This window comes from Schistocerca gregaria, chromosome 8 (genome assembly GCF_023897955.1).
Source record: "Schistocerca gregaria isolate iqSchGreg1 chromosome 8, iqSchGreg1.2, whole genome shotgun sequence".
NCBI lineage: Eukaryota > Metazoa > Arthropoda > Insecta > Orthoptera > Acrididae > Schistocerca > Schistocerca gregaria.
The window spans coordinates 332,114,894-332,136,834 of record NC_064927.1 but is presented as its reverse complement, the minus strand read 5'-3'; positions in this window follow the sequence as shown (position 1 = coordinate 332,136,834).

Sequence of the window (21,941 nt, the reverse complement as noted above, 5' to 3'; positions counted from 1 at the left end):
GTAGCTGACAGTGGCTGAAGTAATGAGGATATAGAACACACACTGGCAACAGAATAAATGTTTTATGCATTTAAATGTTAGGGAGTCTTTCTGAAGGTATTTGTCTAGAGTGTAGCTTTACATGCAAGTGAAATGTGGGCGAATGTGCACCACATGATCAAGATTATACAAGGTGACCGGATAGCTAATGAAGAAATGCTGAATTGTATCAGGGAGGAAAGAAATTTATGAGTCAACGTGACGAAACAAAGAGACCAAGGGATAGTCAACCTGATAATGTGGAGAAATGTGAGGTGTAAAATTTTAGAGAAAGACCAAAGTTTGACAACAATAAGCTGGTTCAAGAGGACGTAGTTACAGTAACTGTGCTGGGATAAAGAGACTTGCATTGGATTTACTGTGAGGTATTACGTGAAGAGCTGCATCAAATAAGAGTTCGGAATGAAAATCAAAATAATACGCATAACTCGTATCAACAACGAGGGAAGCTCCACAGGCTTTTTTTCTGATAACTCGCGAGATGACTTTTTTTTATTGAAGTACCGACGTGAAGGGCGTATGACATTTGTAATTAATAGTTCCTGTAGTATAACGACTAGCGCGTTGCACAAATGTGACCCACTTCGAGGCACATAAAAACGCATTGCCTCTCGGGTGAAAAAACCGCAAACTATCGTCATTGTGCAAACTGGTAGCACTGTAAAGCAATAGCTCTTATTGGATATGGTACTCCCACTCTGCATGTTATGTACTTGATGTGTGACAACGGCAGCTGTCAGGCCGTGTTTGAATGAACGCCAACGACTAATACTTTGTCACCACATTGTTTGTACCGATTTAAATGTTTCCACTCCGTTCCTTTGAAATACAGAGAATTCCTTCTGCCACAGTCAACATTCTATCGTGCATTGTATTGCGATATGTCAGCACAGGTATGTGCGCCTGGAATGAGCTGGCGTGGGTGGAGGGAGGGGAAGCGGTAGTGGGGAGAAAGGGAGTGAATGAGAGAGAGAGAGAGAGAGAGAGAGAGAGAGAGAGAGAGAGAGAGAGTAGAGAGAGAGAGAGAGAGAAAAATTGCCAGTCTTTATAAATTGGAGCCAGTGTCAGCAATATTTGTGATATTTGCCATGTTTTGCTCTTCAGAGGCTTGTGTAACCCCTTTGATCTTACAGTCCACATTCACACTGACAATTAATACTGCAGCTTTAGACTCCAGTAACAAGTGAATGACATTCTAGAGTAAGGAGACATGTTTACAGAGATACAATTACTGTACAGACTGTAGTGCAAACGTGAGAATACTAGAAGATCTCTGATATGGACTTCCTTAATGATATCTGCTACGTTGATTATGACTGCGTCACTGTCATTTCTCCTATTTTGTAAATGTCTGCAAACATTGCAGTGCAGACTAGAGCACTGTGAGATAAAAATACAGGGTCTCAACATACCCGTAACGTCTACATATATCGTGGTGCATTTTTCGCTAAATTATTGCGAACAATGTGGCAAATTATTCTGATCAACGTAAGAAATTTTTAACGTTTATAGGTGCTGAATTGTGACGAAGATTTTTTTGCCTTTTCTTATGAAGCTATAAACTTTCTCTGTGGCGTGATGTCTCAGGCTTTGCCGGCTTGATAGATTAATAATGTGTTGACATGTGTTCGGCTGAGATGTTGTTTCCAGTTTACATAGCGTGTGTCGCACACCGCTTCCATCTCCACGCCTTGTGACGTCACCATCCGTCACATAGAAAGGCTCTCATCCATAGAGCTTGAACCCTTTCGGGCAAGGATATCGTCAAAGAAATACACCTATGAATAGTCTTCCGAAGGAATTAACTTCGAGACTGAATATGAAAGCAGCTACTGAGATAACGTGTATAAATGCTAAAGGGTGCGACAAATCTTTATTGCATAGGTAGGATATTGTAAACCAAGTATTTTGAAATCAGGAACCAATTAGCTGATATGATTATTCCAGCACATACGAGGTCTTAAATGAGTGAGGTACGAGTGGAATTTAGTTCTAAACCGTGTTTTCTGTACTAGGTCTTGAATGAGTGAGGTACGTGTGGAATGTAATTGTAAACCGTGTTTTCTGTTATGCCATTTGAACGTAGTATATGACCTGGTGTTCAATCGAACTGAGCTGTCACACATGTTAGAGGTGATGGGATGCGGTTTCAACAAGACCGTGCCCCGCTCTATTTAGATAATCGTGTTTGTGAGCACTGAAGCAACAGATCCCCTCATCCATGGATTGTAAGGGTGTATTGAAGAATGGGGTTTCTGTCTCATGGCCAGCTTTACCACCGCATCTCAGTACCACAGATTTTTCGTAGTGGGTGTAAAGTGTAAATCACACCAGCGGCAAGATACTATCATTTCCTTCGAATGAAGAACAACTGCTTACATGAGTAACTTAGACGTAAACATCGTCGATGCAGAGCAGCAGTTTATATCATTAAAGGCAAAGCTCCAGTCCAGACTGTGCTAGTTACGTTCGTTTTCTGTGCTGATATATTAGCTCAACACTTAGCAGTCATAGGCCTATACAACCGCTCGCTTGTCCAAAGATTATTACCTAAAGACTGGAATGTTCAACAGGTCACAGTAATACTCACGAAAGGAAATAGAATTAATCTACATGTTACAGACTCAGATCATTAACGTCGATTTTCAGTAGGATTTTCGAACACATACTGTGTTCATCATTAGGGATTACTTCGACAAAAAACGATTAATTCACAAATAATTAGAACCGACTCAGAATATAGCCATGCTGTGAAATACAACTAGCCTTTTACTCTCACGAAGTAACGAATTCTATCGACAGGGGATGCCAAATTGTTTCTATATTTTTAGATTTCCAGGTTTTGACACAGTTGCGGCCTACAGAGTATCGTCTGAATTGTGCGACTGTATTCCTAATTTCCTGTCAGAAAGGTCACAGCCCTTAGTAACTGACGTAAAGTCATCGATTAAAACAAAAATAATATCCGTAGTTCCCCGAGGCAGTTTCACAGGCCCTCTGTTATTACTGATCGTTGTGAACGATTTAGGAGACAATCGGAGCAGTCCTCTTCGATTGTTTGCAATGATGCAGTCATTTACTGTCTTGTTAAGTGATTACATGTTCAAAACGAATACAATCTGATTTAGACAAGACGAACTTCGAGCATGCTGTATGGCCTCTAGCTGTTAGTTGCAAGCAACGCGGGATGGGATTAGCTGAGGTCTCAGGCGCTGCAGTCATGGACTGTGCGGCTGGTCCCGGCGGAGGTTCGAGTCCTCCCTCGGGCATGGGTGTGTGTGTTTGTCCTTAGGATAATTTAGGTTAAGTAGTGTGTAAGCTTGAGGACTGATGACCTTAGCAGTTCAGTCCCATATGATTTCACACACATTTGAATTTTTTTTTGTTCGTTGCTAATTTTTGACATGGTTTTCACATTTTCGGAAATATCATTTTCGACTATGTTACAATGATTTGAAAATGGGTCTCGGCCCGAAACCAGTCATCGAGTGAATGAAAAAAAGTAAATTTTGCAATTTAGGAATCATCTGTATGGTGTAAAAAGTGACAGTTGACACTAAATAATGAGAATCAGAGAACGTCTTATATCTCACTGTTGCAACTCATTATTTTATGCCCACAAAATGTAAACAGCCAAACATATTCCGATGAGAAGAATGGGCGACTGAGCTACCCAAGCACGACTCAGACCCCGTCCTCGCAGCTTTAATTCCGCCAGTACCTCGTCTCCTACAGTCCAAAGTTACCAGAAGCTCTCCTGCGCAGGAGAGCTTCGGTAGCTCAGTCGGAATCGAGTGAAAAGTTCAATTTTTGCCGGCATGGTAGCTCAGCATGTTCGGACAGAGGGTAACGTACCCATGTAATAAAAAACCTGAGTTAATCGATCGAACTTAATCGGATGTCTTACGACGTCCGCCCCGAGCCGATACAACGAACAAACGCGGCCAAAATCAGAATTAAATAAAAAAAAGGTCAGTAGAGAACTTGCGCGAAAGGCAAAGGTCCCGAGTTCGAGTCTCGGTCCGGCACATAGTTTTAATCTGCCAGGAAGTTTGAGAGAAACAATTTCGTATCCTACGATTAAATTCACATAGACACACACCGATTTTATGAGCTGATCTCTGAAGGTGATAATGTTGGCTAAGAAGTTGCAAGCATTGCCACACTTCTACAAGAGGCTCATTACACGAAACCGTCTTTCTGCTTACGTTGCAATAAATTTCTTTCTTTGACCAGCGTCATACTCACAGACTGAAGAAAACACTAATTTCATATACACTGACGGGAAAAAATCGCAATCCCAAAAAGTACGCTACTGGCCGTTAAAATTAGTACCCCACGACGATGACATGCTACAGACGCAAAATTTAACCGACAGGAAGAGTAAGCTGTGATATGCAAATGATTAGCTTTCCAGAGCATTCACACAAGGCTGGCACCGATGACGACACCTACAACTTGCTGACATGAGAAAAGTTTCCAACCGATTTCTAATACTGAAACAGCAGGTGACAGACTTTGCCTGGTGAAGCGTTGTTGAGATGCCTTCTGTAAGGAGGAGAAATGCGTAACATCACGTTTCCGACTTTGAGAAAGGTCGGATTGTGGCCTATCGCGGTTGCTGTTTATCGTATCGCGACATTACTGCTCGCGTTGGTCGAGATCCAATCACTGTTAGCAGAATATGGAATAGGTAGGTTCAGGAGGGTAATACGGAACGCCGTGCTGGATCCCAACTGCCACGTATCACTAGCAGTCGAGATGACAGGCACCTTATCCTCATGGCTGTAACGGATCGTGCAGCCACGTCTCAATCCCTGAGTCAACAGATGGAGACGTTTGCAAGATAACAACCATCTGCACGAATAGTTCGACGACGTTAGCAGCAGCATGGACTATCAGGTCGGAGACCATGGCATGCGGTTACCCTTGACGCTGCATCACAGACAGGGGCGTTTGCGATGGTTTACTCGATTACGAACCTGGGTGCACGAATAGCAAAACGTCAATTTTTCGGATGAATCCAGGTTCTGTTTACAGCATCATGATGGTCGCATCCGTGTTTGGCGACATCACGGTGAACGCGCATTGGAAGCGTGTATTCGTCATCGCCATACTGGCGTATCTTCCGGCCTGAAGGTATGGGGTGTCATTGGTTACACGTCTCGGTCACCTCTTGTTCGCATTGACGGCACTTTGAACAGTGGACGTTACATTTCAGATGTGTTACTACCCTTGGCTCTAACCTTCATTCGATCCCTGCGAAACCCTACATTTTAGCAGGATAATGCACGACCACATGTTGCAGATCCTGTACAGGCCTTTCTGGATACAGAATATGTTCGACTGCTGCTCTAGCTAACACATTCTCCAGATCTGTCACCAATTAAAAACGTCAGGTCAATGGTGGCCGAATAACTGGCTCGTCACAATACGCCTGTCACTACTCTTGATGAACTGTGGTATCGTGTTAAAGCTGCATGGGCAGCTGTACCTGTACACGCCATCCAAGCTCTGTTTGACTCAATGTACAGGCGTATCAAGGCCGTTATTATGGCCAGAGGTGGTTGTTCTGGGTACTGATTTCTCAAGATCTATGCACCCAAATTGCGTGAAAATGTAATCGCATGTCAGTTCTAGTATAATATATTTTTCCAATGAACACCCTTTTATCATGTGCATTCCTTCTTGGTGTAGCAAGTTTAATGGCCAGTAGTGTAATTAATGTATAGTAATGAAATTTCTGAAAAATATTTGCAAAATCACAAGTTATATACGTGCGAGACTGTTGCAAATGTGAAATATTGGTGCAATCACCACAACGTCGAATACAAGCATGCAAACATTGTGCAGGTTCTGAATGTCAGTTTGCGGGACAGAGCTCCATGCACGTTACACTTGGTAGGTGAATGCAGCAACGCTTGTTATAATTTGTGGATGATTACGGAGCTGTCGTCCAATGGTGTCCCATACGTGCACGACTGGCGGCAGATCTGGTGACCGAACGGGCCAACGCTAGAAGTTGAAGCTGTGTAGAGCATCTTGAGCTACAACAGCGGTAGGTGGTCAAGCGTTATCCTGTTGGAAGAGTTCATCAACGGCAACACAACCAAATTAACGTAGAAATTTGGAAACTGGGAGCGTGGTGTAGCCACAAGAGAGCGCCTGCTGTCGTACAAAATCGCATCCCAGGTGTAGATCCAGTGTGTCTGGCAATCAGACAGGTGGGTTCCATGTTCTAAACTCTCCTTCTCCTGTCCAAGACACGGCCATTACTGGCACCGAGGTGGAACTAGCTTTCATCAGAAAACCCAGTAGATTTCCAGCCTGCCCTCTAATGAGCTCTCGCTTGACACCATTGAAATCCAAAATGGCGGTGGTTTGGGGTAAGTGGAATGCACGCTATATGACTTCTAGTTGGAAGCTGTCGTTGAAGTAACTGATTTGTGACACTTCGTTGTGTCACTGTGGTGGCACCTGCTACTCAGTTTGCTGTTGGAAATGCAGTAATACGATGGGCCAGAGCCAAATGACGATCACGATAGACTTCCCAGTCGGTAATGCCACGTTGCCGCCACAAGCCCGGTCATCTTGCAACCGTACATTCTCGTGAGCACCACTGCCAGCAGTTACGTATAGTGGCCACATTTATGTCATGTATTTTTGCAGTGTCGAAGAAGGAACATCCAGCTTCTCGTAATCCTATTACAAGACCTCGTTCAAACTCACTGGTGTGATGAATGGCGTCTTTGTCGCTTTAAAGGTATTCTTGACTCACACCAAGTCACTAAGTGCAAACTCAAAGGAAATTAACTCTCTCGACTGTTACATTGTGTATTTAAAGAAAGTGGTTTGTATTCTCATAGTGCCGCTACTAACGCCATTATCATGCAACTTGGAGCGAAATTTGAATAGACATTATCTTTCAGATGTAGAAACACGCCTACCAACTTTCTTTTACCTCCCACAACTCTTTCTTGGTGCTGCGATTTTTGTCCGTTATTGTATATAACGAAAGATTATCAATGAATGAAACACCAGTGCTGGAACAGCGCGACTGTTGCGGTCGTAGGTTCGAATCCTGCCTCGGGCATCGATGGTTGTGCTGTCCTTAGGCTATTTAGGTTTAGTAGTTCTATGTTCTACGGAACTGATGACCTCAGATGTTAACTCCCATAGTGCTCAGAGCCATTTTAACCAGTGCTGGTTGCATATGATCTGAAGTGATGTATAAAAAAGGAAGAACTCAAATTCAAATGTCACTCATGAAAATTAATAGATAAACTCCTTGACTCGAGATAAGAAACACCCATGAGCATTAAGTGAAACCAATGAAATCATTTCTGGAAAAAAGACAAGTATCTGCCTTCCCTAACCGCCATAATACATATCACGCCAAAGTATGTTCCAAAGTACACTCATGTTTACCAGTTTGGCGACAGAACACAGAGTGGCTCTCCAAAAAGCCATCCAGCGGCAGTTGCCTCTCAGACCAGTTCATTAAGGGGTGTGGGATGATCGCATAGCCAACAGTTAGGACAGAATAAGCAGAAACGCTCTAGCTTACAAAAAATCGACTTGCGAGACTTCTCTGGAGAAGATTATCACGGTCAGCACTACAGTGCCAGAGAGCACAAGAAAGTTTCCCTCACAGGCCGATTTGTATGCAAATGGAATGACAGAATTTCAGAGGCTTTACAAGACTCTTACAAATATGCTTTTATGCATAACACTGAAGCAACGAGTGCAAATTTGTATCAAGGTCGGGAATGGAACCCGGGTCTCCTGCTTAATGGAAAGGTGTGTTAGCCACTAAGCCACCGTTTTTAACGTCATTTTGTTCGTTATTTTTCGTTACATCTGGTTGGGGTGAACGTCCCGTGACACACCCGTTCAAGTTCACTGTTGATCTAGTGATTCAATTTTTTTTTGTTTTTTGTTTTTTTAATTACAGAGCTAACCTCTGACCGAACAAACTGAACTACCATGCTGGCATACCTTGGCATAGCACTTCACACAACTTCACGGATTACCCTGGCTCGTCTCCCTCCACGATCCAAATTCTCACGGCTGCGCCAGTCTACTTCAAATTCCCCCTTACACACGAATATCATATGGAGAGCCTTGGCGATTCTGTTCGTGTGTCAGGGGGAATTTAAAGTAGACTGGGGCAGCACCGATAATTTGGATCGAGGAGGGATGCATGCCAGGGTAATCTATGCAGTTTTAAATTATTATGAACTTTCGCGTTCCTCTAGAATAGTAACTCCGAACCAACCAAACAGCAAACTTCTGCACGAAGAGGCGGGCGGTGTGGCGGTAGTTCACTTTGATAACAAACTTTTTGGAAACAGGAACGGAATGTGTCGAGGGGGTAATTTCCCATGGGGTACATAGCAAAGTGTGTTCCTCGGGTCAGTTGCCAACCACCCTCCCCCCTTGCTTTGGTACTCTGTACGGGCTACGTTTCACCGAAACTGTGAACACGGTCCACCTTTGTTTCCTCTACAAGCTGCTTAGCCACAGCCCTGTGAGTGCCAAACTCTTCGTGTCTCGCCCGGAGGTCGCTTGCCGAAGCGATATTATGAAGGTCTACCTACATCGGCCCCATGAGAAACGTGAGTTGAGATTCAGGTACACTTAGCCCCAGAAACCGCTCCCACGAGCAGAAATGTTAGATGGAAAAACTATAATATTGAAATCAGGTTGAAAAATATTGCAGTCGGGATAAATCTAAATAAAGCACACATCGAATCTCATAACTTCTCATTTTTCATGTTCTCATTAACACTGGAATACAAGATTTAATATTTCACACTTGATGCAGCTTGATTCCCCGTGATAATTACTGAAGCTTACATCAAGCACTGTACACTATAACTGATGTGTCTTATCCAAACAGGGCTGTAAACCTTCAACACGTTGGCCACTTAATGCAACTTCACTCAAGATATCTTAAACACTTATTCCTCTGAATTCTCTAATTAATCCCATTTACACTTCTTACGTGACGTAGACTTTTCTTTCACGTAAATATTGATTAACATTAACTCTGCTATTATACAGGGTATTCATTTTAACTTAAGACATTGAAATATCTCTAAAACTACATATCGGTTCAAAAAAGTTGCAATTCCAGTTTGTTTCTCTCAAAAGGGTTATCAAAAAATGATTCAAATGGCTCTGAGCACTATGGGACTTAAGATCTGAGGTCATCAGTCCCCTAGAACTTAGAACTGCTTAAACCTAACTAACCTAAGGACGTCACACACATCCATGCCCGATGCTGGATTCGAACCTGCCACCGTAGCGGTCGCGCGGTTCCAGACTGAAGAGCCTAGAACCACTCGGCCACAACGGCCGTTGAAGGGTCATCCATCTTTGAAATCTTCAATAGGATCCCCCGTTTTTTGCAGCAGATTGCGATTCCACGTCAAAATCTACCTACGTTTTGTCAACAGCACTTCCTTCATTTCGCCGCAAAGCGTGTTATAATCGGAGGAATAGACATGGGTACACAGTCGTAACTTACATGCTACTCAATGGCCCTTGAGTATCCGATGGCACGTGGGACCCTACCTCCATCATGCGAGAGTAGAACAGTCCAATATTTCACAACTTCTAATTAGAAACGCCATTCTCTGCTCGCCGCTCCACCGTGGTCCTGTGGCGAACGACGACGTATTATAGCAGGCAGTACACTTCAGACGTAGGACAGATGGCGACTCTAAGCATTGCACGCCTGCCCATCATATGGAGAACGTTCGAGCAAGGCACCTCGGTGCCAGTAATGGCCGTGTGTTGGACAGGAGGAGGACAGTTGAGGACCTGGAATGTTGTAATCACAGAAGAACAAGCTAAAATGATCTGACTTCCAGAGACTGTAGTAGAAATGTTGACGTTACACTTGTCTTGTACGGTGAGAGTTTTCCAGAGAAAGATCGGTCTCTTTCGTTGTTTTACAAACTTGTCAACGCCTTTATCTCTGATAGCAGCGTACAGAATGGCAAAAGGAAACGAAGCAAACGTTATTCAGGAGAAGCTAATGAAATATCTGTACTAGAGGTAGTGAACCACAGCCCTCGGATAAGGCCGCGGCAATTACACCGCGATTTCGATATGTTCGCAGGCAGTATTGTCACAATATTGCCTCGTCATAAGTATCGTCCATACCAAGTATCATTTCCTCATAAACTACACGGCGCCGATTTCCATAACCGGGTAGTGTTTTGTGTATTGTCACGTCAACAAATGCAAGCGACCCCCACGTTCTTTGCCGAGGTGCTGTTTTCCGATGAGTTTACATTCACGAACCATGGCAGCAATAGTCCGCAGCTCGTGGTCGTGCAGTAACGTTCTCGCTTCCTGCACCCGGGTTCCCGGGTTCGATTCCCGGTGGGGTCAGGGATTTTCTCTGTCTCGTGATGACTGGGTGTTGTTTGATGTCCTTAGGTTAGTTAGGTTTAAGTAGCGTTACGTTCTAGGGGACTGATGACCATAGATGTTAAGTTCCATAGTGCTCAGAGCCATTTGAACTATTTTGATCCATGGCAGCGTTAACCGGCATAATATGCATTGTCTACACTCATAAAATTTGTGTAGACAATCCTCACTGGTTACGGTAAGTTGACGGTTAACGTCCTTGGTTAATAAGTGGTGTGGCATCAGGGAGAATAAACTTTTTGGTTCTTGTGTTATCGACGGCACTTTGAATGGACGCAGTTTTTGGAACGAAACTACTGGTGCTGCTGCAGAATGTTGCCTGCGGCACTCGACAGCGTATGTGGTTTCAGCATTACGGTTGCCCAGCGCATCACGCAACTGAAGCACGGACCGTATTTACATTGGTCGCCGGCCGGGGTGGCCGAGCTGTTCTAGGCGCTAGAGTCTGTAACCACACGACTACTACGGTCGCAGGTTCTAATCCTGCCTCGGGCATGGATGTGTGTGATGTCCTTAGGTTAGTTAGGTTTAAGTAGTTCTACGTTCTAGGGGACTGATGACCTCGGATGTTAAGTCCCATAGTGTTCAGAGCCATTTGAACCATTTTTTACACTGGTCGGAGGATCGGCAGAAGTAGTCCTATTAACTGGCCCGCTAGGTTGCTGGATTTGAAGTCGCAGGATTCCTTTCCGTGCTGATACTTAAGAGATAAGGTGTACCACCAACTGAAAACAAGCCTTGAAGACGTGTTTGGCCGCATCAGAAACGCCTGTGCTGACACTCCCGCAGATATGCTTCTGTCTTGTGTACAGTCATATGGAAAGCGGACCACTAACCGCTTGGAAGTTGGCGGCACTACGTTTGAATACTTACTCCTTTTGAAAAAGCAGAGAAGCGTTCACCTCAAACCACGGTATCATCGGCGCGTCATGTAGTCCTCTGTTCGATACGTCGGTGGAAATACAACGTTGCGAACGTTATTTCCTATTAGAAGTTATGTAATATTGGCCCGTCCTGTCCTCGCAGCATGGAAGTGGGGTCCGACGTACCATTCAGTATTATTTCGTAAATTACGACTGTGACCCATTTCTATTCATCTGATTACAGCGCCACCTTTGGCGAAAGGAGGAAAATGCTTCAGATAAAACGTAAGCAGATTATGTCTTATAATCGTAATCCGCAATAAAAAAACCGAGGTTCCCATTGATGATTTCAAAGTCCGATGTCCCATACCGAGCCAAACAAAATGGAATTATCTTTTTTTGATGCGATGTGTAGTTATCGAGATATTTCAATGTCTTCAGTAAAATGAATGCACTGTACATCCTAGCTACCTCCAATTTCGAAGTGATCTATTGTCTCATTGTACTCACACACCGCTAAACACAAACGCACTCAGATCCTAAGACTAACGTTGTCAGCACGAAAATGCCCAACGAATGTCCGGCTCTCAGCTTCTTGGTAGATCAGGTATCCTTACATTGCTCCACTGAATGTAACTGGAGACGAAATTGTGATTCGGTGTTGTTCATGAGAAAGCCGTTCGTATGTATTACTTAGTTCCTACGCTAAAATACTTTGAAATTGTAACAGGGTTTTTGAGATCTCATGAATTTAAATGATGTTATAAAAAAGGGTGTGCTACGGCTGATTTGCAATCTTAAGAATGAATGTGTAAACGAACACAATGATCTCGCTCGAAGCTCCAACGCTGCAGCAGCAGGTGGTCAGCTCTTGCGAAGATAATATTGTTCCGAAACTTTGGGTTCGGCGACAGCCCAAACACAGATTCAATGTACTAGCGATCGTGCAACGCACAAGCACCATTGACTTAATAAAAATCATGTTTTGAAGAAAAAAGAGGTGTGCCTGGCAACGTCACATATATCCTACTTGTAACCGTTATGCAGTGAGTTACAACGTTTTTCAAACGAAGCTTCTGTATCCTAATTCTCCTCTTCTAGTAAAAACTCATTACAAAATATCAGAACATACCTGCATTCTAACCACGTATTCAGTGCACCTGCGCTGGTTTTTCAGAAGGTAAGTCTCAATTCCTGGCTGGTGTGTCCTCTGTAGTATACAGGAATTCCCCTGGCGACGCTACAGTTCATATGAAGAACATACTTCCGAAATTTCAGATTGTATTTGCATAGGTATCTCGCTGTTCACGGAGATGTTGCCCTCCCTAACTTTTCTGGATGTCTCTGAAATTTCATATTGGTACCACTGTCACTTCACCTAACTATAACTGTGTCTCAACCTGAGTCTGGGTATGACTAAGTAACGGAAAGGAACAGAAGAGTTTGAAGTGCAACAGTTCAGTGGACAGTGAGCTTTGAAAGTGGTTGCAAATAAACCAGCTGCTGCTTCTACTGTTCTAGTACTGACTTCAGCTTCAAGCTGATAGTGTGAACTCATAGTGTTAACGTAGGTACCAACAGGTAACACCGAAAATGTGCGTATCTATAGGTTCAGAAATTGTTGAAGTTTGAGTCCAAGTTTATTTTACGCTGTCCTGGAATCCTTTTCCAGCATATCGCTTATAGTGCAGTTTGAATATATATCTTTTTAAGTGAGTTTTTACTTTGCCTTAAAAATTTACCTAAGCTTGTACCCATGTCTTCTAAGTAATTAAATCAGAATTAATGCTACCATAGTTTCTTGTGGTTGATTGAATACTGAAAGCTGTCGCACAGAAAAAATTGAGTGATGTTAAATTTCTTGTTCGGGACAACTGCATGGTAGCTTATGCTCAAATGCATAACAGAAGCGCTTTCTGCGGGCAGTACTGTCGTTCTATAGAATGTGTAGCGACGCGGGGCATTGTGGGCTAGCGCCATTTTTAGAAGGCGTCCTGGCTCGCAGTCGGGGGCCTTCTAGGGCTATTGGTATCTGCATGTGGAGCTGTCGCTGGCAAATAGTTTCAGAAAGCAAACGCCAAACAGCAGGTTTTTCCATTGCGATGTATTGCCTTCAAATCCTGGACAACTACTCGATTTGTGCACTTTACTCGATTCTTCTTTACTCATAGAAGTGAAAGAAATCAAATAAAGCGTGAACGCATATTCGAAACTGTATCTACTCAAATCTCACAAAGACCTCTATAGTTTTCTGATGGTTATTTGGGATCGTATAATATAACGGAATCATAAAGTCAACTGTTCACAAAGTACTGATTTGTTGATTACGTACAAAGACAGATTCGTGGACGCAAAAGCTCGTCTGTAATAGTTCCTCTGCTTTTAAGGTAGTCACTAAAGATTATGAGGTTTTTCCATCGAAATTAACTTGCGATTTTTAATTGGCCATTTCGGTCGTGCGTAAATTGAAACTGTGTCAGTTGTGATGGAATACATTAGGTAAGCCGATTAATGTCGTTCGGCTCGCAGCGTCACGCCAGCTGCAATCACATTACGTTAATCAGTTTTTGGTGTTTCCTCCCAGAAAGGCCTTACTGCCTGAATGTCGGTCGCTCGAAATATCTGTGGCAACTGAAATTATAGCTGTCGCAGTGGAGGTCTCGTCGCCAGAATAAAACAACGTAGGCGCGAGAATTTTGTGTTGAAACTCGCATTATTTGTATTTCAGACAAAAAGTTCCTTTGCCTGAGTTTACCTGATTTCTATTTAACATATGCATTTAACCACTTATTACGCATAAATTGTTATAAATATATATGTCTCAGAAGTTTTATACAACTACAAGAAGAGATTAATATTTAACATAAGAGTTAAATTTTATTGACACAAGCATCATCAGCGAGTGTCGTGCTTTGCGCCCTTATGTTGTATTCTTACGCACACGCACAAGTGAACTTATTGATCACTCCTACAGAAGATACAGTGCTAGTTGTGATTCTCAGTGGGCCGTACAAGGCTCCTAGCTTTGAAGACTGTATTTTGTTAATTACACATTTGGCCTTGGTTTACCAAGCAATTAGCCAGTAACCATATAAGACATTATAAGAGGAGCATAGTGCGTCTCTCAGATATTTACTGTTTTCACTTCCGAAAGTGTGCATTCCTGGAAGAGTCGGGTGACGTATTACCACGGCTAGTAAGCCAGAGACGTTAGAGCTCATATGGAGGTTTACCAACAACCATTCTTCCCACGCGCCGTTTACTAATCGAACAGTGAAGCGGGCAAAGGATTTGTGTACCAGAAGGACACGCCGCCACACTTAGCTTGCGGAGTACAGTTGTAGATGCAGATAAACATATATTACTTCTGCTTAAATAACCGAATTCAATTTTTGCACAAATAACAAATTTCAACAACAATATTTCGTAGAACATAAAATACATCCAGTGTGACACTGAGGCTGTAGTGAATAAATTAATATAATACAAACTGAACTAACGTAATCATTGTCTGATGTTCGCAACAAGATTGTCTGCGGGCAGAACGTTAAAAATTTCTAAATAGTTCCTTCACAGAAGACATGTGATGAAAGTTCGTTTGACCACGACCGTCTTCTCCAGCTTGCACAGAAACCCTTAACCGGGCCCTCTGTACATCATGCAAACGAATATAACGTTGCTTATATCTCGTGGCAGTAGCGGTAGGCTTGTCAAATGAACAGATTTAATGCAAGTGAAGTGAATTGCTACCATGGTTGAATCTCTTCCTTGTAGTAGTGGATATTACTTTCTCGTAGCATGTTAAGTAGGTGAATAAAGACCTGAGTGTGACTGTAGGCTGATATTCTCCGTACTATCTTCCGTGAGTAATATGTGGCGTACATTTATTTTACTAACAAGAAAATGCCCCGTCCGTGATAACCAGTTTAAATTCAGTAAAGGGATATGCAACCCTCTGATTAAGTTCTTACTAACAGCCTTCTTAGCCGGTGTATCGGTATGTTATTTTCATCGATGCCTGAGGGCGCTTTCTTCCTAAGGACTATTATGTCGGGGAACTTAATACATACGTAACAAGCTTTTTCGTTTGCTACGTGTATTTATTAGTCCTTGGAATAGAATACAGATTACACGGCTCCACTACAACCTGCAGGTTATGGTTTATTAATTAAAAATACTTAATCACTAGTAAAAAAATTATTTTATAGTTTTTGTCCAATGCGTTTCGGTGCTACATCTCCATTTTCAAGGAGTGTGAGGACGTGCTGGGCTTTACATCTGCTTCAGTTGTTCGCTTTCGTTTAACCATACAACTTTCGTTTCCTGTGTTCGTGACATCTTCCACATTTGTACCAACGTTCTGGAACTATTTAACATCTTAATTACAGTACTACAACTTCTTGGGTAATTCTCATAAATCTAATATTCTAAACATACAAAGATTGGGAACATTTAATCAATCTTTACGTGATCTACTGCTTAAGACTAAAAGCTCCTTGGTTTATTAACCTAAATTTACATATAGTGAAACATGTTTTTGATATAATATCATAGAACGAAAGATGATTTGAAATTCCCTATTTTTTCATATCTTTCATTTTACTTGTAGTTATTCAATTAGTTGTCGACACATCATTCAATTCACAGTAAGAAACACATTTAATTCGCGCTGCAATATAGTAGGTATCGTCGGGGCGACATCCATGGGCTAACGCCACCAAATTCATTACTTAATAGCAATACAGCACTTGATTTTAATTTTTTTATTTCATATCGCACACTGGGTAGTATTTAATTTAATATGAATTAAATAAAGATACACATAATTCTTTAATATATGTAGACTACACAAAATACTATTTCATATTCATATTCCCTAAATAAGCTGCTGTTGTATGGCGATAATATTTCATTCAATTTTTATTTTGGTGTTTCATGGCAATGATTTTATTGTTTCTACAATTCTAGTTTAATCCTATTCAGTCAGTATGCTACAGACATGAGTCATTACTCTAGGAAAGATTTCCTTGTACTACTGAATTATAGGCCTCCGACATAAAGTAACTATACGTAAGCTATGAATGACTTGAGAGTTATTTCTTAATAATGGCGTGTAACTCGACTGATTCTTGCACGCTGACATCACAAGCTACATATTAGAAGTATCTGGAGGTGGACAGTTGGTGGGAGTTAGAAACACTCAGTGTGTCACACAAATGTTGCTTGTATAGCTGGGAAACTATTTGCGAGAAATTTTGTTCCCGTATAGTAGCACTGATTTCAAGCAAACCGAAGTTTCGGTAAATACCCCTGTTTGCATCAGTTTGGTTTATAAATGATAAATAAAGAGGCATATTACATGAATGATATTATTTCAGTCTGTGGCTAGACTAAAAGAAAAAAATGGAAATCCATAGAGAAGCCTTGAAACAGCACGTTTCAATATAAAATAAGACGATGGGTTTTAAGGATAACTACTATATCCACCAGAGTTGAGAATTTGTTGACATCTTCGCATTTAGAACCTCGAAAATCTTACCATTTCTCTATTATCATCGGATGTATCTAGAGTGAGTATAAAACAGGGAAGATCGCTTAATTTGATAATTTTTAGTAGGCCGACACTTTCAGGAAGAATCACATATCCTTATTTTGACAGACGGTTTAATCGAGGAGTCCATAATGTTCCGTTTTGCTCTACTCTATATCTACATACATACTCCGCAAGCCACCATATAGTGCGTAGCAGAGGGTATCCTGCACCATTACTAGACATTTCCTTTCCTATTCCTCTCGCAAATAGGGAGACGGAAAAATGGCTGTATATGTGGCTCCGTAGGGTAGTTTCTCGAATATTATCTTCGGGTCCTTACGCGCAATGTATGTTGGTGGCAGTAGAATCGGTCGGCAGTCAGCTTCAGCTGGCGGCTCTCTAAATTTTCTTAAGAACGTTTCTCGAGAAGAACGTTCCCAGTTGAGTTTCCGACGTATACCCTTAAGACTTGCGTGCTGTTCGAACCTGCTGGTAATAAATCTAGAAGTCCGCTTCTGCATTGTTTCGATTTTCTTGTCAAGGATGAAAAAAGTAAGGCACCACAACAGGTAACAGAAGAGCCTCATGTAAGCTGCTCAGACCAGATCCGTCAAGGCATTTATACCAGGAGCGATCCACTGATGCAACACAGCATCGAGCAGTAGCCACGTGGCACGGCCCAATAGGAGCGCCAGAGTGGTAACATCATCGACGCAGTAGAAAGTCACAGTCGCTGTGGCGTGGCTAAGCTCATAGCATCACGTCCTAGACGTGGCTCTGTTGTAGTTTGTGTGATCGGAATCGATGCCCTGGAGAAACAAGGATGGGCGAATACCATATAATTACTATCCATTTCTCGACAGAAGTATGCAGAGCGACTGTGTGTAGCTCCGAGGGGGATGTCGTCCGAATTACACCGCTGGCCATTAAAATTGCTACACCACGAAGATGAAGTGCTACAGACGCGATATTTAACCGACAGGAAGAAGCTTCTGTGATATGCAAATGATTACCTTTTCAAAACATTCACACAAGGTTGACGCCGGTGGCCACACGTACAACGTGCTGCCGTGAGGAAAGTTTACAACCGATTGCTCATACACAAACAGCAGTTGACCGGCGTTACCTGGAGAAAGGTTGTTGTGATGCCTCGTGTAAGGAGGACAAATGCGTACCAACACGTTTCCGACCTTGATAAAGGTCGGATTGTAGCCTATCGCGAATGCGATTTATCGTATCGCGACAGTGCTGCTCGCGTTGGTCTAGATCCAATGACTGTCAGCAGAATATGCAATCGGTGGGTTTAGGAGGGCAATAAGGAATGCCGTGCTGGATCCCAACGTCCTCGTATAACTAGCTGTCGAGATGACAGCCATCTTATGTGCACGGCGGTAATGCATCTTGCAGCCACGTCTCGATCCCTGAGTCAACAGATGGGGACGTTTGCTAGACAACAACCATCTGCACGAACAGTTCGACAACGTTTGCAGCGGTATGAACTATCACCTCGGAGACCGTGGCTGCGGTTACCCTTGACGCTGCATCACAGACAGGAGCTCCTGCGCTGGTGTACTCAACGACGAACCTGGGTGTACGAATAGCAAAAGGCATTTTTTCGGATGAATTCAGGTTCTGTTTACAACATCGTGATCGTCGCATACGTGTATGGCGACATCGCGATGAACGCACATTGGAAGCGTGATGGTATGGGGTGCCATTTGTTACATTGTAACCTCCCCACTGTAAAATAATATAAATAATATTCACATTTCGTGTAACCTCCTAACAAAAAATTTTCCGTAACCTCCCTACAGAAAAAATATAATTATTTATATCATTCACGTTCTGCGTAGCCTACTAACAGATAAATGAACTCCGTAACCTACCAATAATACAATGTGACTAGTCTCCCAATAAAAAATTGTGGCTCACTTATAACCTTTCAATAATTGGCTGTAAATGTAAACTGGTAAATTTTGGACGTCAGCAGTGCTGCGTCATGGCCCTGAAAGATCATTCTGAATAAATAGAAAATTCTTACCTCAATAAGGAGGCCGGATAACGCATATACATCTTTTTCTGGCACAGCCGAGTGCAATGCTGGCCGATACATTTGTCATGTATAAAAATAACAACTGATTTTTCTTTGCAAATAATCGGGATGACCATGGATTGGAGAAATTAGTAAATTCTTTTAATTGAGATCATTGATTGTCGAAAGTTACTTTTTTATAAGAAAGATTATTATTAAGAGATTCTTTAGACACATTTATATGTGACTTGATATAACAACACTACATATCGGCGAGGCTGCTTTTACCTTATACTAAAACGCTCAGGCTCCGCCATCGCTCCACCACGACCGGCCCAGCCAACACGATACACCAGACTGCTCGCTAGCAACTACTTACTCCTACTGCTACACAGTTCCTACTTCTGTCAACACTGCTCTTTGGTCTCAGATTCTCTTATAGCTTACATATCGCAGGCAGTGCGTGAGCAATCAATCAAAAATACATCTGCACGAGTGCGCTAGCAACAAATTCCTAAATCATGGACCTCTTACAACATGTCTCGGTCACATCTTGTTCGCACTGACGGCACTTTGAACTGTGGACGTTACATTTCAGATGTGTTACCACCCGTGGCTCTACCCCTCATTCGATCCCTGCGAAACCCTACATTTCAGCAGGATAATGCACGACCGCATGTTGCAGGTCCTGTACGGGCCTTTCTGGATACAGAGGAGTAACTGGCTCGTCAAAATACGCCAGTCACTACTCTTGATGAACGGTCGTATTGTGTTGAAGCTGCATGGGCAGTTGTACCTGTACACGCCATCCAAGCTCTGTTTGACTCAATGCCCAGGCGTATTAAGGTCGTTATTACGGCCGGAGGTGGTTGTTCTGGGTATTGATTTCTCAGGATCTATGCACCCAAACTGGGTGAAAATGTTAGGTTAGGTTAGGTTAGTGTTGTTTAACGTCCCGTCGACAACGAGGCCATTAGAGACGGAGCGCAAACTCGGGTTAGGGAAGGAAATCGGCCGTGCCCTTTTCAAAGGAACCATCCGGGCATTTGCCTGTAACGATTTAGGGAAATCACGGAAAACCTAAATCAGGATGGCTGGAGACGGGATTGAACCGTCGTCCTCCTGAATGCGAGTCCAGTGTGCTAACCACTGCGCCACCTCGCTCGGTGGTGAAAATGTAATCACATGTCAGTTCTAGTATAATATATTTGTCCAATGAATACCCGTTTATCATCTGCATTTCTTTTTGGTGTAGCATTTTGATGGCCAGTAGTGTAGAAATGGGTATGCATTAATTACCTGCCAGCACGAGGCACTGCCAGTGCTAGCTGCAGCTGTGCTCTATGGGCTGTGTCTGATGGTGGTGGTCTGTGGGCCTGCTGCTGTCACTGCTGGCCTCCTACCCTGGTGATCTACAGTTTGAGGTCTGGACAGAGCAGCTGCTGAGCCACCGTCACCTGTGCAGGCAAACTTCTTGCTGCCCGCCTCCGCTTGGGCAGGCGCTATGGCTGAGAGTCGCCTGCACGCACGATCCGCTGCGTGATTCTGCCCCCATCATCAGGTCCTGCCCATGGTCATTTGGCTGCCTCTAGCGTGTACAGCTACCGATGGGGGCCGCCCCGCTCTGTTGGAGTCAGCATCATTGTCGAGTTGCTGCCGTCATCGCTGAGACATGGCACTTACTGGAATTAAGTAAAACGTCGAAGGGAGGACCCACCAGTATAACTTTATTTTCACACAACCTTTTTATTTAACAAGAAGCAACCATAACTTTTTTAAAAAAGAAAACAGAATGAACAACTTGACAAAATTTATGCGTTATCGGATTAAACAGCGGTGTTCACTATCGCGCTGGACACAGTCTTATTTATTAAATGCCCTTCTGAAACTCATGAAAACTATATAAGCACAATTGATGACAAGAGTAATTAAGTTACTCAAAAATGATGACGTAACTTTTAATTTGAAAGCTGTATGTCGAAGCCGGCCGCTGTGCCCGAGCAGTTCTAGGTGCTTCAGTCAGGAACAGCGCTGCTGCTACGGTCGCAGGTTCAAATCCTGCCTCGGGCATCGATGTATGTGTTGTCCTTCTGTTAGTTAGTTTTAAGTAGTCTAGGAGACTGATGACCTTCGCACCTGTGCTTAAAGGCTGATTAGGAAACAATATGACAATAATACGGCTTACTTCAAAGCAACCAACTTCTTCGTTTCAATCGACGACCAAGGTGCGACTGGATCCCAACCCGAACCTTTTGACAATCTTATTTTGACTAAAGCCATGGTGACAGTTGGCTGTTAATATTTTCAAAGTTAAACTGATTGTCAGTTATTAAGACCGCTCTGAAGGAACATTACTTGTTAACACTTATTACCAGAGAACTCACTCGGCAGAACCACAATACCCAGTTAAAATACACCAATAATGACCCGATCTTTCAAACACAGCAACGCACAGCTTAGTACAACAAGTTGTTCAGATAATAATTTCAAGTAGTTCAAATGGCTCTGAACACTATGGGACTTGACTCCTAAGGTCATCAGGCTCCTAGAACTTAGAACTACTTAAACCTAACTAACCTAAGGACATAACACACTTCCATGCCCGAGGCAGGATACGAACCTGCGACCATAGCGGTCACGCGGTTCCGAAATGTAGCGCCTAGAACCGCTCGGCCACCCCGGCCGGCCAGATAATAAGTAATGACTGAAAAATCTAATTGCAGTCAAAGAAGTTGAGCCGTGAAAGGCTCGCGTTTATCCCATTTATTGTTTGTCATCTTCTATTACGGTACTGCCGCCTCGTTTCTTATTCCATTTACTGACGTCACTCCCTGCCTTACTTGCCCGTGAGCGGCAGCAGCAGCACGTATCGATAAGTGCACTGTCGTACGATCTCTGGAGCGACCGATAGTATGTCCGGGTCGTGGTGTGTCTGGCAGTCGGCTGGAGACGGACCAGCAGTGTAGTCCGGACGCAGCAGCAGTGAAGTCGGGGACGGAGCGCCGGTCACCGACGGCTGCGACACAAATGA